The 18,247-nt window shown below is 39.2% G+C and overlaps 1 non-coding gene across 1 annotated transcript; it reads right to left on the bottom strand.

The window, feature by feature from the left end:
* Positions 1-5,079: 5,079 nt before the first annotated feature.
* LOC145625887 (small nucleolar RNA R71) lies at positions 5,080-5,186 on the bottom strand. The gene has a single exon (XR_014110783.1). It is a non-coding gene; the product is annotated as a small nucleolar RNA R71 (small nucleolar RNA).
* Positions 5,187-18,247: the final 13,061 nt, after the last annotated feature.

Raw genomic sequence — 18,247 nt, 5'->3', positions numbered from 1 at the left:
CTAATTGAAGTAGGAATGAAAAGAACCTTCTAGAAGAATCTAGAAGACTAAAACCAATTCTAATTGCATTAGGAATGATAAATAAATATTAGGCCCTCCTCTATATCATTGGGCCGCGCATAAAGATCAAACCGGGCCCAGTATAGTAATTAGGCCATAACTTCCTCATTATTCATCAGAATTGGGCTTATAATATATCGTTGGAAAGATCTTTTCAAGCCCCATATAAATACACTATTATTGGACCCTTATCATGGACCAAACCAAACTGGATTGGCTTTTTTCTTAAATTAGGTTTTCAAAAACAGAGAGAAAGAAAAGAAATAAAAACTATTCGCAACACTAGACTTTCCACACTTTCATTTCACTCGATTATGATTCGACGTGAAAGGTACTCATCACTGGTTTTGGTTTTTTGGAGACATAAATGGGTGTCTACAGGTAGCAATAATAATAACAACAGTTGGAAAAATCAGAAGAACAACACTCCTTCTTCATCGTCTTCCAAGCCTAATAATGCTACCAACAATGTTAATGTCAATGATGTGCTAGCTCTTAATTCTCCCTCTCAGAGAATCCAAAGGCAAAGAAGGGTTTACACGCCTTTGGGAATGACTTATGATGCTGCTTTTGATCGCTTGCATAGTCAAGGACTGATTATGCCAATTGGACCTTTTCTAGAACCTCGACCAGAGAGCAGAACTGCTAGCTATGACCCCAATGCTCATTGCAAGTTTCATTAAGGTAAGGGTCATACTAATGAGAAGTGTTGGAAGTTGATGGATGCGATCCAAGACCTGATTGATGCTAATCAACTTCTAGTCCCTCTAGGGGGCGAGAAGCCTAATATTCAAACGGGTCCTCTTTTTGACGCTTTGGCTATCATGGGAGATGAAGTCTCCTTTAATCTGTCAATACTTATTCAACATGTGAATGAACCTCTGCCGAAAGTTGTATTTGTCTCATACTATGAAGAAGTAAATGGAATTTAGGATAGTGACGATGAAGACGTCTATCACAAAGATATAGCCTGTTCGTCTCTTGGCACAAGTGAAGATGTTTGGGGAGACCTTGAGCTGAAGGTTCTCACCAGAAATGGACGGTTGCAACAGCCTAGTCCACCTACACCTCTACCGCAATCACAACTAATAGTTGATCCCATCGACCCTGTGAACAACGATGTGGTCAAACAATTACAAAAGACCGAGGTGGAAATGAATGTATGGAAACTTTTGACCACCTCTCACAAGGATCGAAAGGTTGTGATGAATGCTCTAGTGAAAATAAGAGTTGATGATGATATGACTCCTCAAGGACTATTCAACTTTCTCACTACTGAATTGCCAAGTACCAGCAATCTAATTTCTTTCTCTGACAAGGATTTGGCCCGGGAAGGGGACCAACATAAGAATGCCTTACACCTCACTATAGTTTGTAGGCATATGAATGTCTCCATGAGCCTGGATTATAATGGCTCTGCAATCAATGTATGCCCACCGCACTACAAAGAAATAGGGCATAAAAAATGAAGAATTGACTCCCTCTACTCAAAGGATTCATTCTTACGATAATACTCGTCGTCAAGCCGTGGGTACTATCATGCTTAATATAACAACTGGAGCCATTGAACGTCGCACCAAGTTTCAGGTAGTGGACATTAAGGCTTCTTTCAATCTGCTGTTAGGTCGTCCTTGGCTTCATGAGCTAAAGACGATCCCATCGTCATTGCACCAAAAGGTGAAAGCTATAGTTGGAGGGGTTCCAATTACTATTGATGCCTCCCCTATGCGCATTCAATTTATCAATACTCGCATCGTCCATGTCGAACATGACGAGGAAGATGAAGATCTCTGGGGTTTTCGTTGGATGATGTTCTCATGATCGAAGAAGAGGAGAAGTGTCACCTCGAGTTTGGTCCTTATTAAAAACACTAGTGTTAATGCCGTTATGAAGAAGCAAGGGCATTTCCCTTGAATGACCCTAAGACTCAAAAAGAAAATGGATGAACTTTGGGGCCATCCTGGTGCACTTAAAAAGGATACCTTTGTCTTGGGATTCAAGCCAATAAAAGAATATGTGAAACAAGCTCTCCTGAAAATGAAGGCTCGCAATAATGGCCGAACCATGAAGACGGAAATGGCCATAGACCCATATCCCTTCACTCTCAATGGCCATTACATCAAAGAAGGGGAAAACTTCTTATGCTATGAATTCCCTGAGCCTTTCATCCACAATGGGAAGCGTGAGCCAGGTTTCGAGATGTTCCTTGATTGTGACTTCATCGATGATGAGTTCTTCACAACTGAGAAACCATCTAGTCCAAGCTCTGATGATACAAACATTAATCTTCTTTTTGGACTAGAAAAGAATGAATACAAGCTTGTCTGCAATGATGATTCTAAACTCATTCAAGCTGTCATATCAAGCAAAGATTTTGACCCCTCTGAATTAATTGTAATGGCTGATAATGTGTCGAAAGGATGGCGCAAGACGGTGAAGATCACTACGCCAAGTGGAGAGAAGTTGGAAGTGCCCGCTAGCGAAGGTCCATTGTTTGATGAATCTGAGTCGTCTGGGTCCGAGTCCGAGTCTGTAAAGGAGTCTTTAGGATCTGAGGCCGACCCCTTTTCTGATATAGAGTCTAATGTTGAGTCTCTTGTTGAGTCTCCTCTTTCTATCCCAAATAATTCCGGCGAGGTCGCAGCTGACCTTGCCCTCCTTGATGTAATGACCAATGAATTCAATGAAATGAGTACCTTTGTTTACGATGCGTGTCATTCCCCTAACCCTGATCAATATTGCTTTGCTAATGATAAAAATGACAAAGAAATAATGAAAGAAATGGAAGAACACAAAAAAAAAAAAAAAACAGCAATCATTGAAGATACAAAAACGGTTATATTTCCAATAATACGACTATCGAAGAAGTAAAAATTAGATTAACACAAAGTCAAAACGAACGCAAAGAGCTAATTAACTTATTAGTGAATTTGTTGATGTATTTTGATGTGTCTATTATATATAGTATTTTTTCCTCTTTAGGGCCACTTTTATTCTTAATTGGTGTTTTCTAGTGTTTTTCGTAGATTTGGTTGACTTTTATAGGGATTTTCACTTTTGGAGCATTTTCCTGATATTTTATGGAGCAATTACGAGCAATGGAGAAGCACGACAAGTTTTTATAGCCCATGGTCGGTTAGAGTCATCGAACCGGTGATTAAGGGCTCGGTATATGTGATACCGAGGCATTTGGACCAAATATTCAAGACCCGAAGAGGAAATCCAAATTGGCCCGAAGAATTGGAGCCTAATCGTAGTCCAAATGGTGGCCCAAGAGTGCCGCCCGGCCAAAGAGGCTGGCGCCCTGAGGCGCGCCCGGCCGGGTGAGGGAAGCAAGGCTGGCGCCCGATCTCGCACCCAGTCAGGCGCGAGATTTATATCAGAGGGGAAAAAGGCGCGCCCGATCGGGCGGTGCCTCGCCCGATCGGGTGCTTGTTATTGTTAGGAGACGATTAGCGTCGTTTAAGTTTTTTTTTAGTTTAGGATTCTCGCTTAGTATAAATACTTTTCCGTTAAGCGAGTTTACGATCTTTTTTACTCTTTCTTAATTCTTTCTTAGATTTTCTCTCTCTACTTAGCTTTTAGATTAGTTTCTCTCTCTTATACTTTGTTCGTAACTTTATTCTTAATTCCAGATTTCTTTGGTAACGATTTCTCCTCTCTTAATCGTAGTTATTTATTTTATTCCTTTGATCATGTCTTGTTTATTTATTTTGATTAGTTTAGTTTTTATTATGTGTGAGTAGTTTTATTTCTATTGTGGGGATCCATAAATAATATGAAGGGGTAATTTATTTTTTTAATTGTCAATGGTAGATTAATTTCGTATTAATTGATTTAATGCTCTATGACTAGATTTGCGCAGATCTTTTATGCATGAGTTTGACAATATTGATTCGAGATTCGAAAGATGAGAATTAATGTTTATGTCTAGTTTCAATAGGCAGGTTAATTTATAAATGGTTAAGTAGAGAATCGAGAGATGAGATTTAATACCGGTAGATTAATTGTGTTATTGTAATGCGTAACGAAAGCCCTTTATGATCTGATTAATGTAAGCATTGATGATTAATTATTATGCTTTACCCTGGAATATTATTTATTGGTGAACCTATTCCCTAGGCCTTTTATTCATTGTTTTCTCCTTATTCTTAATCTTCGTAGTTTAGTTTCCTTCGATTATAATATTTTGATTACCTTATAATCTAGATTATATTAATTATTTAGGAATAGAAAGACTCGTTTCTCTGTGGATTCGACTCTACTTCCCTATCTATATTAGTTAGAGGATTTAGGAATTACTTTTGATTAGGTGATACGACTTTAGCCTGTCAAAATTTGGCGCCGTTGCCGGGGAAATGGTTTTATTTTTATTTCTAATTATTTTTTGTAGTCTAGGTTATTTCTTTTTGTCTCAGAGAACGTTAGTTATTTGTGACAAGTCTCATATTTGCTTTTAGTTTTTTTTTATGCCCAGGTGTTCTAGATCAGGTTACATCCCATTGAATCCTAAGATCGAACGATCCTTCCATAGACAGAAGAATCTTTACAAGCAAATTTTGGCAGATACCTCTAAATCACCGAGATCCTCCAATTGGTTCCAGTGATTTAGAGGTATCTTCAAATCCAGAATAAGAGATGACGGCTCCAAAGAAGCTTAGTGATTACTCACAACCAAAGCTTACAGATTTTCCACACCTTACTCCCACTCCAGCTCTCGATGAGGTACAGTTTGAGATTAAACCCCAATTTATAACAATGATAGAGAGGAAGCAATTTAGTGGAGCTAAGGGTGAAGACCCAAATCTTCATATCGCAGACTACCGTCAGTAATGTAATACCATCAGGCAAGTTCGGGTCACACAAGACCAAATCAGGGAGATTCTCTTCCCTTTTTCTTTAACTGGAATAGCCAAATTATGGTTTAATGATTTAAATAGAACTGCACTTGGTATAACTGACTGGGAAACTCTTGTTTTGAATTTTTATAACAAATATTATCCTGCAGAGAGAACAGCTGTACTACGGAGTGCAATTCAGAACTTTGCCCAAGAAACCGATGAAACTTTATATGAGGCTTAGGAGAGGTTCAAGGACCTATAAAGAGAATGCCCCCACCATAATTTGGCACAATGGTAGTAAATCCAAGCCTTTTACAATGGCATTGGAAATTCATCTAGAAATATCTTGGATTCTGCAGCTAGTGGGAGGTTTATGAATCTTAATGTAGATGATGCAGGTCAAGTTATCGAAGATATGGCGATACATAATTACCAATATGGAAATCCTAGAGGATTTGCTAACAAGGGTAAGCATAGTGTTGACTCTGTATCCTTTTTGCAAGCTCAATTAACTTCTATCTGCCATAAATTAGATAATCTTAGCACTGCTGATATGTCCATTTTAGATAGTAATTTACCCCCGTCTCTTGGTCTTAATTAGTAGTGTTTTTGGCTCTTTCGAGCCACTTTTATTACTAATTGGTGTTTTCTAGTGTTTTTGTAGTCTTTGTTGAGTTTTGTAGGAAATTGCGCCTTTGGAGCATTTTCTCGGGTTTTTCGTGGAGCGACTACGGAAATTAGAAGAGCACGACCATCTTTGAAGCCCAAGGCCGGTTAGAGTAATCGAGCCGGTGATTAAGGGCTCGATAATCGGGATACCGAGGTATTTGGACCGAGTATTCAAGACCCGAAGAGGAAATCCGGATTTGGCCTAGGAATCAAGCCCAATCGAAGTCCAAGCCTCGAAGAGAAGCAAGGGCCCGATCGGGCAAGCTAGCACGATCGGGCGCAGCGTGCAATGCTGGTGCGTGGCCTATAGCGCGCCCAATCGTGCGAGCATCTAGCTCGACCTGGCGACGCTGTTGAGAAGAAGCGCAAGGAAAAAGGCGCGCCCGATCGGGCGGCCTCTAGCCCGATCGGGCGCGTGTTTTTCTCAGACCTGATTAGTTTAGTTTTAATTTTTGTTTTGAGGAATGTTTAAGTACAAATTATGTACGTAATTTTGGTTTACCTTCTTTTTTAGATTTTCTCTCTCTTAAATTCTCTCTTAACTCTTGTTCTTAATTACTTCCATTAATTCAGATTTCCTTTGGTAACAATTTCTTCTCCTTTAATTTCAGCTATTTCATTCAGTTATTTGATTATGTTTTGTTTTATTTATTTGATTAGTTTAGTTATGATTATGTCTGAGTAGTTTCATTCTAGGGTTTATGGGGATCCATAATTAATATGAAGGGATAATTTTTTATTATTGATTATTGGTATTGCATGATAATTTCTTATTGAATTGTTTTAATTCTTTGCAATTAGATTATGAATCAAGCAGATGTAATTTGATTGTGAATGTTTAGCAATATTGAATTGATGAATCGAGCAGATGTTAATTTAATATTAAAGGTCATTTTTAATAGGAACTTAGATCTAGTAAATTGCGAGAGCCTGTTAGATCTATGTTGATTAATAAATTGCGAGAGCGTGTTAATCATGTTATTTGTGCAATGTTAATTACTAATTATTATGTTTTATCCCGGAATATTAATTATTGGTGAAACTGTGACCCTAGGCCTTCTTATTATTGTTTTTCTCCCCAAACTTATTCTTCGTAGTATAGAATTTATTCCCAAAAATATTGGTTACTTAGATAATTTAGATTATAATTGATTAATTAGGAATAGAAAGACTTGTTTCCCTGTGGAGTTCGACCCTACTTCCCTATCTACTTTAGTTTTAGGACTTAGGTATTTACTTTTGATTAGGGGATACGACTTTACCCTGTCAACTGCTAATGTAGCTAATGTTTCTGCAATTAATAATAATGCTAATGAGGCTTTCTGTGAAAATTGTGGAATTTTAGATCATTGGGAGCATGATTGCAGGAGTTCCGTGGAGCAAGTTAATGCCTTTCAAGCTTATAGTCATAATAACCCATACTCTAACACCTACAATCCTGGGTACCGGAATCATCCGTACGTATCGGAGCACTAATGTTAAAAATCCACCACCACCACAAGAACCAAAGGTGCCACAACAACAACAGCGGAAATATTACCACCCCAATGCTGGCCAGAAGAACCAACCATAACAACCCTCCTCATCTTCCGACCCTGCTTTGGTTGAAATTAGAGCGATGCTGGTTAATATGCAGAAGCACATGGAGAGTAGAGATGCCCAAATTGACTTAATTCTAGCACACAATAAAATTGTAGATAATCAAATTGCGCAACTTTCTGCTACTCTACAAGCCCGCCAACAGGGAGCTCTACTAGCACATCCGACCAAGCCTATGGATCAAGCCTATGTAATTACTCTAAGGAGTGGTTCAAACTATGAAGGGCCCCCTATGCCCAGAGTTGATGAACATGTTTTAATAAATAATGCTAATCTTGATTCCGTTAAACCTGACAATGTAGCTAATAGCCCTGCAGGACTAAAGAGTAGTACTAATATATCTAATTCTACATTGTAGGTTACGACTCTAGAGAAGGTGGCCACTCCAGATAAGAGAAATAATGCTCCAAAGGTAGTTATCAAACTTCCATTCCCCAATTGCCACATGAAGACAAACTTGGACAAGCAGTTTAGTAAGTTTCTTTAGTGAGGTAGAGACAGTAGCTTTCATTGCAGAGTGTAGTGCCGTACTTCAAGATAAATCTCCACCTAAATGAAAGGATACGATAGTTTTTCTATCCCTTGTCATATTGGCAATCGAATGATTGATAATGCATTGTGTGATTTGGGTGCTAGAATTAGTGTTATGCCATTATCTGTGTGTTCCAAGTTAAATATGGGTAAATTAAAAACTACTAATATTACTCTACAAACGGCTGACCGTTCTTTTAAATACACCCTAGGTGTTTTAGAGGATGTTTCTGTTAGAGTAGGTAAATTTTATATACCTGTTAACTTTGTTGTTCTTGATATGATTGAGGATACGCAAACCCCAATTATTTTGGGGAGACCATTCCTTAACACCGCAGGAGTAATTATAGATGTGAGATGTGGTAAACTGGCACTATAAGTATGGGACGATAAAATTATTTTTAATCTTACTTATACCCCTAAAAGCCCCATAACAGAGGAGAAGTGCTTTAGTGTTAATGTGGTTCATAATTATTCTAACAAGCCCCAAACTCTTGTAAAAGATCCCTTGGAGGCGGTATCTTGTGTTGCATCCTTTTCATATGAGATAGACAAATGGCAGAAGGAAGTTGATGCAATTGAAAGAGCCCTCTACACTGTCGGCCTTGGATTTGAGAATGAAAAGGTGGAATCAATAAAGCAAGTTGTGGAAATTGAGCCTACGGTGAGTGTTCTGCCAGATCGAGTTGCAAGTGCTAAATGCAGTGACAATTTGAAGCAACCCTCGATCGAAGAGGGATCTTTAGTGCGTAGCATTGAAGAACCCCCAGTCCAAGAGGATCCATGAGATAAGGTGAATTAGCGTCCCACAGGGTATGTAAGGAAGCCGCGTCGTAGCCTAAACATCGCTCGACCAGATGAGAAACCACCCGACCAAGCGTTAGGTCGAGGGTCCTAGTTCTTGTACTAGGTAAGATGGTCGTGCGGGACCTAGATAAACCAGCGCTTTGCAGGGGGCAACCCGTATTTTAATGCTTTCTAGACTAGTATTTTTTTTTCTTTTTCTTATGAGAGTAGAGAAGAGGGAATTTAATGAGTTTTATGAGTTTTTATACAGGTTTGAAGGAAAAGAGTTAGCAAAAAATTGAAGAAAAAAAAAAGAAAACAGAATAATCGTCCATTTAGCATCGGGCCCGATCGGGCGAAGCTCGCCCGACCAGGCGCGACAGCAAGGGTTGAAAAAGTTTAATTTTTGCCCGACCGGGAGCGAGATTTAACGTATACGGACATATTCTTCCGCCCAACCGGGCGCGAGAGATAAGTATTTTTTGGAAGTTAGATCGCCCGACCGGGCGCGAGAGGAGAAAAAAATTGGGCATTAGATCGCCCGATTGGACGATAGTCCGCCCGACCGGGCGCGAGATCAATAGTAGAAAATAACCCATATCACCCGACCGGGCGCGAGACATCCGTCCGCCTACTTCTTCTTCTTCCTTCTTCTTTCTTTCTTCATTTCTCTTTTCCTCCATAACTTTCTCTCTCTAAAACTTTAAAACCTCTACCTTCTCTCTAAGATTCTCTCTTCATTTCTCACCCAAATCCAAATATTTTTACATATTCTTAATCCGCTCTTCATCCTCTACAATCCTATATATAAATTTTCAAATTCCATTCAAATTGTTTTTCATACCCATTTTACATTATGGCTTCAAAGAGGGCTCGATCGATTTTAGGAAGGAGTTCTAGCTCGAGGGAGGAGTACGACCCGGATTTACAACTCCCCTACTGGGCAACGATCCGTATTGCTAGCCAGAAGCAAAAGGAACGGCTAGAACACTTAGTCGGGCGCAAGGTAATTCCTTCACGGTTGTTACACCACCCTACTTTAGAAACTTATGGTTTATATGATTTTGTTAAACAATTTTTGAATGACATAGGAATGAGAAAATTCGTTGATATGAATTATCCTACATACTGTGAATTAAATTGTGAATTCTTTTCTTCTTTGAAAGTTGTAAATTGTAGAAATGGGCCGAATTTATATTTTAGGTTGAACAATAGGAATATTAGTTTAACATATGTGGAATTTTGTAAATTATTTGAATTAAATTCTGAATTACCATTCCAATGGCATTCTGATTACAAAATGGGTGATATTTATCATGCTCTGACTAGTTTTCCTACCCCCGACCCGAACATGCTAGTACAAAACCTATCCATCACACTATCCCAAAAATCTGGCAAAGATTTGCTGGATTGTGTTTTTTGGGTAGGAACGAGCCCCATAACGCCCAAACCAACAAACTAGTTGTTATAGGACACTATGTGTATGGGTTTGGGAAAATGAACATGGGTAGGTACATCATCCACCATCTGAGCAGACATGCCACAACCAGTACCCAATCTCGCACCCCCATTCGTCTAGGAGGCCTTATCACTAGGATAGCAGTGAAAAAGGCTAGTTTTGTGGACCAGATACCTATATGACTGCTAGGTATTTTGAGGAGTTGGGGTGGGTACGACTGGACAGTGAGAAGACACCCCACTGGTGTATTAGGACTGGGACTAAGCAGCCTTTGCCCATCTTTTTCGTACCTAGTCTTGACTTGACCGCCTTACCCCCCGGGCAAGTGTCCTACACATACGACCTTTTAGTTGCCAACGCTAGGGGGAAAGCACCACCAGTTCCATCACCCTAGCCTGAGCCCGAGGTAGCGTTTTCTCCACCTCGCATGTCTCATTTTGTCCCCCATGTCGACTCTGACCCAGTTTGGGACCTTCAGAGTATAGGTAAGGCTTTAGGCCGTATCGAGCATTCTCACACTGATTATCGGAGGATGGTAAGCTCCATTGACCAGAGGTTAGGGTACCTTAAGAGGAACCACGGTAGAGCTCTCTACCCTATGTACGATGATTATGCTCGTCGAGGCAACATTCCCGACGATGCTATCTATCCTGACTGGTTTCAGCCTCAACCCCAGGGATGCGATAGGTATCTCACTGCCCATGGCATTTACACTGACTATTCTGCCTTCCATGGGTACGGCCAAGACATTCCTTTTGGGGGAGCGGCGGGAGGGAGTTTTCATGCTGATTATTTTGGTGGTAACTCTTCTGGTGCAGGTGGTGCAGGTGGTAGTGGAGGTGGAGGTTTCGTCTCCATGGATGAGGATGATCAGGACTAGCTATGTTGGGCTAGTTCCCAAGCCAATGAGGACATTGTCTGATTCTGGCTTAGGGGAGATTTTGGATTTGGTATCTTTCTTTTTCTCTTTTCTTTTGTTTTGGTGTGTTTTCTTAGTTTAGATTTATTGCTTTATAGGTTAGTTTTATTGCTTTCTTATATATGAAAAATACAAAAAAATTGAAAAATAAAAATAAATTCCAAAAATACGTTCCAATGAATTATAAATCATGCTTCCCTGTACCCCTTGATAAAAAAATTTCGAAATTTTTTTGATTCTTGGTTATTGATGATAAATATTGTGGATTAATTGATCATGATTTGATGTTTGATTGCCTTGAAACCTTAATATGAGTTAATTTTTCCCAACTACTTGTGAATATAGAGCTTAGCTAATCGATTTGGTTAGGAATGTGTGATAGTTCCTGGTATGTCAATGAATTTGAGTATTGGTTTGCAACTTTAAGTAATATTTATATGACTCATTATTATGCACATTGTGGAGGACGAAGGCATTTGTTCTTTTAGGTAGCCTTCAGATGATATTAGATACATTTGTTCCCTTCTTGATACCCATGTTGTTGCCTTGACTTTTTGATTGTTTTTTAGCTACATTACAAGCCTATTTTGCCCCATTGGTTACTATTCCCAAGCTTGGCTTGGGGGAGCTATTAGTGAGTGAGGCGAGGGAGTTTGTAGTGTGCTTATTTTTTGCACAATTTGGGTGGGTTTTGAGAAGTCATTTTGTTTTTGATCATGTTTATTTTTGATGAGTTTGAAAGCTTAATTTTCTTGAAAAAATAAAGTATGATGTTATGAAAAAAAAGAGAGAGAAGTTCAAGAAAAAAAGTGAAAAAATAAGTGAACTTCAATAGAAAAAAAATCAAAAGAAAAAAATTTGTTCAATGTTCAAATGTTCTAGTTGGAGGTTGATCAAAAGGGAAGAAAAATTGAGCTTCAATGAAAAAGTCAAGTTTGGAAAATAAAGTTTGTTTATTCACTCCATTTCTTCATTAATATATCTTATGAGTGAAATTGTAAGAGTTAGGGTTATTTATATTGTTTGGAGTTTTATTTGGTGGATTATTGTTGGGGTTGAGTTGTGTAGGAGATGTTGATCATTATTTATTTTGATCATGGGTTTTACTAGGATTTGCTCCCTTAAGCATATATTTTCTTTCACTAGTTCCCAAATGTTTCCTACCCTTTACCCTAGCCTTACATTACAAGCTTTAAAGACCTTCCGGCCTTTGTGCATAGAGTTGTATGAATGTGAAAGTGTTGTTTATCAATGCAAGTTATGATTTGACGTATTTTGAGTCGACTAGTAGATTGAGCGTACATCTTTTTAAACAAACGAAAGTGTGAGTTGGGAGGGCATTGTTCACATAAAGGGGTTGGTTGGAGAGCGATCGAGTTCATCTTTTACTCGCCACATAAATGAGAGTTGAGTGCGTGAGCACTAGTCTTGAATTCTATATGCTCTTGTGGTTTGTTCTATTTGACAATTGTTAGGGAAGAAGGGCAATTAGATGGATTTGATTGGTTGATTTTGAAGCATTTTTATTTGATTTACTCTAAATTGTTTGTGCTTAATTTTTACTTTTTAGGGTGAAGCATATTTATTTATTTATTGATGAGATCTTTGCTTAGGGACAAGCAAAGGTTTGGCTTGGGGGAGTTTGATATGTCTATTTTATATAGTATTTTACCCCCGTCCCTTGGTCATAATCGGTAGTGTTTTTGGCTCTTTAGAGCCACTTTTATTACTAATTGGTGTTTTCTAGTGTTTTCGTAGATTTGGTTGACTTTTGTAGGGATTTTCACTTTTGGAGCATTTTCCTGAGATTTTATGGAGCAATTACGAGCTCTAGAGAAGCACGACCATTTTTATAGCCAAGGGTCGGTTAGAGTCATCGAACCGGTGATTAAGGGCTCGGTATATGTGATATCGGCGCATTTAGACCAAATATTCAAGACCCAAAGAGGAAATCCAGATTGGCCCGAAGAATTGGAGCCCAATCGTAGTACAAATAGTGGCCCAAGAGTGCCGCCCGGCCAAAGAGGCTGGCGCCCAGAGGCGCGCCCGGCCGGGCGAGGGAAGCAAGGCTGGCGCCCGATCTCGCGCCCGGTCGGGCGCGAGATTTATATTTGAGGGGAAAAAGGCGCGCCCGATCGGGCGCGTGTTATTGTTAGGAGACGATTAGCGTTGTTTAAGTTTGTTTTAGTTTAGGATTCTCGCTTAGTATAAATACTTTTCCGTTAAGCGAGTTTAGGATCTTTTTAACTCTTTCTTAATTCTTTCTTAGATTTTCTCTCTCTACTTAGCTTTTAGATTAGTTTCTCTCTCTTATACTTTGTTTTTCACTCTATTCTTAATTCCAGATTTCTTTGGTAACGATTTCTCTTCTCTTAATCTTAGTAATTTATTTTATTCCTTTGATCATGTCATGTTTATTTATTTTGATTAGTTTAGTTTTTATTATGTGTGAGTAGTTTTATTTCTAGGGTTTGTTGGGATCCATAAATAATATGAAGTGGTAATTTATTGTTGTTAATTGTCAATGCTAGATTAATTTCCTATTGATAGATTTAATGCTCTGTGACTAGATTTGTGCAGATATTTTATGCATGAGTTTGACAATATTGATTCGAGATTCGAAAGATGAGAATTAATGTTTAGGTCTTGTTTCAATAGGCAGTTAATTTATAAATGGTTAAGTCGAGATTCGAGAGATGAGATTTAATACCGGTAGATTAATTGTGTGATTTTAATACGTAGCGAAAGCCCTTTATGATCTAATTAATGTATGCATTGATGATTGATTATTATGCTTTACCCTAGAATATTATTTATTGGTGAACCTATGCCCTAGGCCTTTTTTTCATTGTTTTATCCTTATTCTTAATCTTCGTAGTTTAGTTTCCTTCGATTACAATATTTTGATTACCTTATAATATAGATTATATTAATTAATTAGGAATTGAATGACTTGTTTCTCTGTGGATTCCACCCTACTTCCCTATCTACATTTGTTAGAGGATTTAGGAATTACTTTTGATTAGGTGATACAACTTTAGCTTGTCATATTTGCTTGGTCATACCAAGATATGCCAGGAATTGAAAGGGATATAGCTCAGCATACAATACCACTCATTCTAGGTATGAAGCCTGTCAAAAAAAAGCTGCGTCGTATGAAACCGGAAGTGGCTCTCTAAATCAAGGAAGAAATTAGAAAGAAATTGGCTGCAATTTTCATCAAAGTATCCAAGTATCCAGAATGGATAGCAAATGTAGTTCCAGTTCTGAAGTAGGATGCAATGGTCAGAATGTGTGTTAATTACAGGGACCTCAATAACGCAAGCCCGAAAGATGGTTTCCCTCTACCTCACATTGACATTATGGTCGATAACACAGCAAACCATGCACTCCTATCATTCATGGACGGCTACGCCGGATATAATCAAGTATTAATGGCCGAGGAAGACATGCAGAAAACCACATTCATCACACAATGGGGTTCATATTGTTACACAGTAAAGCCATTCGGGTTGAAAAACACGGGTGCCACCTACCAAAAAGCGGCCACAGCATTGTTACATGATATGACACACAAAGAGGTGGAGGTCTATGTTGATGATATGATAGTCAAGTCAAAGGATCACCCAGGCCACATCATTGCACTTCGCAAGTTCTTTGAAAGACTCCGCAAGTAGAATATGAGATTAAATCCAGCAAAGTGTGCATTTGGAGTCACGTCAGGCAAACTACTTGGATATGTGATCAGTTCTCGAGGGATTGAAATAGGTCCCACAAAATTCAAAGCAATCATGGCCATGCAACCACCCAAGACTGAGAAAGAAATTCGAGGCTTCATTGGAAGGCTGCAATATATAAGTAGGTTGATATCAAAACTCACAGCGATATGTGAACCTATATTCAAGAAGCTAAAGAAAAATGTTCCGGTCACATGGGATGATGATTGCCAAAAAGCTTTCGACAAAATCAAAGAGTACCTGGAAAACTCACCTGTGCTAGCGCCAACAATGCCTGACTTTCCTCTTCGACTCTACCTTACGGTCACAGGAGAAACGATGGGGGCAATGGTAGCACAAGAGATCAAAAGCAAGGAGAATGCAATTTACTATTTGACCAAGAAGCTTCAAGGATATGAAATGCGATACACACCAGTTGAAAAGTTGTGTCTCACACTTGTGTAGGCCGCACAGAAACTAAGACATTACATGCTCACTCATACAGTGCATGTCGTGTCCAAGATGGATTCTCTCAAGTATTTGTCCAAAAAATCAACACTGAATGGCAGATTATCAAGGTGGGTAGTCAACCTTGATAAGTTTGACTTGAAATTTGTACCACAAAAAGCCATCAAAGGTTCTGCGGTTTCTGACTTCTTAGCAAATTTTCCACTAGAAGAAGTTGAGAAAGAATAAGATGAGTATGATTTCCCTGACGAAGATCTACTCATGACTAAAGATGATAGTTGGACGCTCTATTTTGACGGAGATTTGAACCAAAAGTGTTGTGGTGTAGGGGTCTTGCTCGTATCACCTAATGAAGAGCATATCACAGTTTCTATGAAGCTCGACTTTGATGTCACCAACAATGCCGGAGAGTACGAGGCATGCATCTTGGGATTAGAAGCAGTTGTGGCCTTGGAAATTAAGAAGCTCAGAATCTAAGGTGATTCGTCACTAATCATTAACCAGATCTCTAAAAGATGGAAGGTGAGAAGTGAAAGTCTCGCTACGTATCAAGCTCATCTAGAAAATCTCATGGAGCAACTAGATGAAGTGGAATATACGTACTTGCCTAGAGAAGAAAATCAAGTTGTTGACGCACTGGCTAAATTAGCATCAATGGTGCGAATTCCAACAGACATAATCAGAATGTCGTTGACCATAGAAAGAAGATATGAGCCGGCTTATGTTCACGCACTTGATGACAAACAAGAAGCACAAGAAGAAGATGAAGAACCATGGTATACATATATCCTTAATTACGTGACGAAGGGAGAATACCCTCCTAATACTGATAAAAGGGCACGCTGTGCTTTGAGGCTCCTGGCCTCACAGTATGTGCTAATCGGAGGAGAACTCCACAAAAGGACTGCACTAGGGAGAAATCTCTTATGCATAGCTAAGAAATAAGCACACAAAACAATGGAAAATCTTCATGCCGGTATATGTGGAACGCATATGAATGCTAAGATGTTAGTCTAAAGGTTCAACGACAAGGTTATTATTGGACTACTATGGAGAGAGATTGTCATGAATACGTCAAGAAATGTATGAAGTGTCAAGTCTACGCGAATTTACAGCATGTTCCACCTTCGCTTCTCTACATATATACTTCTCCATGGCCTTTCTCTACTTGGGGTATCGACATCATTGGAAAGATAACGCCACCAGGACAAGGGGGACATGAGTTCATTCTTGTAGCGATCAACTACTTCACTAAATGGGTCGAAGCTGCCTCATATGCTAAGCTAACAGCAAAACATGTAGCTCAATTCATTCAAAAAAATATCATATGTCGTTATGGGGTACCTCATGAGATGATCAGTGATAATGGAACGCATTTCCAAGCCGAGTGCGCAGAACTATTAAAGAAATATCATATCAAGCATCACAAATCATCACCCTACATGCCACAAACAAATGGTGCGGTCGAATCAGCCAACAAGAATGTAAAAAATATCATCGAAAAGATGACGGAAAATTACAAGGATTGGCCAAGTAAGCTACATTTCGCCCTTTGGGGTTATCGAACCTCTATTCGTACATCAACGGGGGCTACCCCTTTAATTTTTCTTTGGTCTATGGAGTTGAAGTTGTGCAACCAATAGAGCTCGAAATCCTTCCTCCGTTGATCAAGTACATGCGCCAGTTCAGCATTGCGCCACGACAAAATGGAGCTAAAATCAAGAAAATCAGACATTGCGTCTGTTTAACATCCACCGTGCCACGTCAGCATACACTGCCAGACGGCAGAGTACCCCGTGGCACGGCGCTTAAAAAAAATGCCGCGCCACGAGAAGTTTCACCGTGTCACGGCGGTTTCCACGGGAATTTTTACCGTGTCACAGTAGTTTCCACTGTGGCACGGTGGAATTCCAAAAAAAAATTGCGGTGAATTGTTCCGTGGCGCAGCAAAACTGGACTTTGCGAATTTTGTTATTTGTTTGACGATTGTTATTATTCTTCCATTACATCCGACTTCTTGACACGTATAAAAAAAAAAGGTCATTGTTATTTTTATTTAAGGTGAAAATAAATATGCTATTATTATTGAAATAAATGTGACAACAATTATTGGCATCATGCACCTTATTTAAAAAATATAAAATTATAAATCATATATGCAAAGTAATATTGATCTAATCCTTCTTCACTTTAGGAACCTCTTTCTCCTTTTCAACGGCCTTCACCATTAATGTGTCTTTTGTAGCCCGAACCGTCACGCCCCTAGTCGAACTTTCACCTCTTTCACCTTTCTTATTCATCGATTGCTTCTCTCTTTAAACCATCTTTTTCTTACCCTTTCCTTTCACGTAATTCTTATTTTTAGGCATTATAGGAGTCTTGTACTCAATTCCTTGTGTTCTCATACCTATAACATCTTTAGGAGGCGCTATCTTACTTCCAAGACGTCCCTTCAAATCGAAGTTGCGTGATCCGACTCGATCCCTTCTACTTCTAGAATTCAACCATGCTTTGTACGCACTAGATAAGGGAGGAGGAGCTTGGTTACTCGCAGAAACGGTCTACAAAGGTCTTCTAATCCAATAAGCCACGTACTTGTGAACGTTACTTTCATGCAACGATACTTCACGAGCACTATCGTTATAGCGTGGAACTACTTATTCAAGTCCATATTGTCGCATCAATCGAGAAGGACAATAAAAATTCAGCTTTGAAATACTAGGAACGCAACAATACGGAGTATCATTTGTGCCAACCATCCTAGTAAGCCTCCACCAAGGCACCACTCACTGAATGGAAAATTCTCTCTTTGCAAAGAAAATCATCCAATCATCATATGACATGTTCGCAGAGTAATTCTTTTTCCTACGGACCAGGTCGTTAGGACCATACTTTTCAATATCGTCGGGGGCTTCAAAGAGTCCTAAAAGCTCCATCAACCAAATCCTCAAAATTAAAAAAATTTTAAAAAAAATCTGTCGAAAAAAAAAATTGTAGAAAACCACCGTGACACGGTAGAATGCACCGTGTCACGGCAGACATGCACCGTGACACGGTGCCTGCTTTGTGTCACGGGTGGCTAATCAGAGCGCGTTTTTACCTACAACAGTACTAGAGAGCCCTACCTGACGGCTTTCCAGTCAGCTTTTGTTTCATCAAGGCCGCAAAGTTTCTCCAAGGCAAGTAGCCATAGGAGATC

The sequence above is a fragment of the Chenopodium album genome, chromosome 3, assembly GCF_948465745.1.
Source record: "Chenopodium album chromosome 3, dcCheAlbu1.1, whole genome shotgun sequence".
NCBI lineage: Eukaryota > Viridiplantae > Streptophyta > Magnoliopsida > Caryophyllales > Amaranthaceae > Chenopodium > Chenopodium album.
The sequence above is the reverse complement of the archived record's forward strand: the minus strand, read 5'-3'. Positions and strand labels throughout refer to the sequence as shown.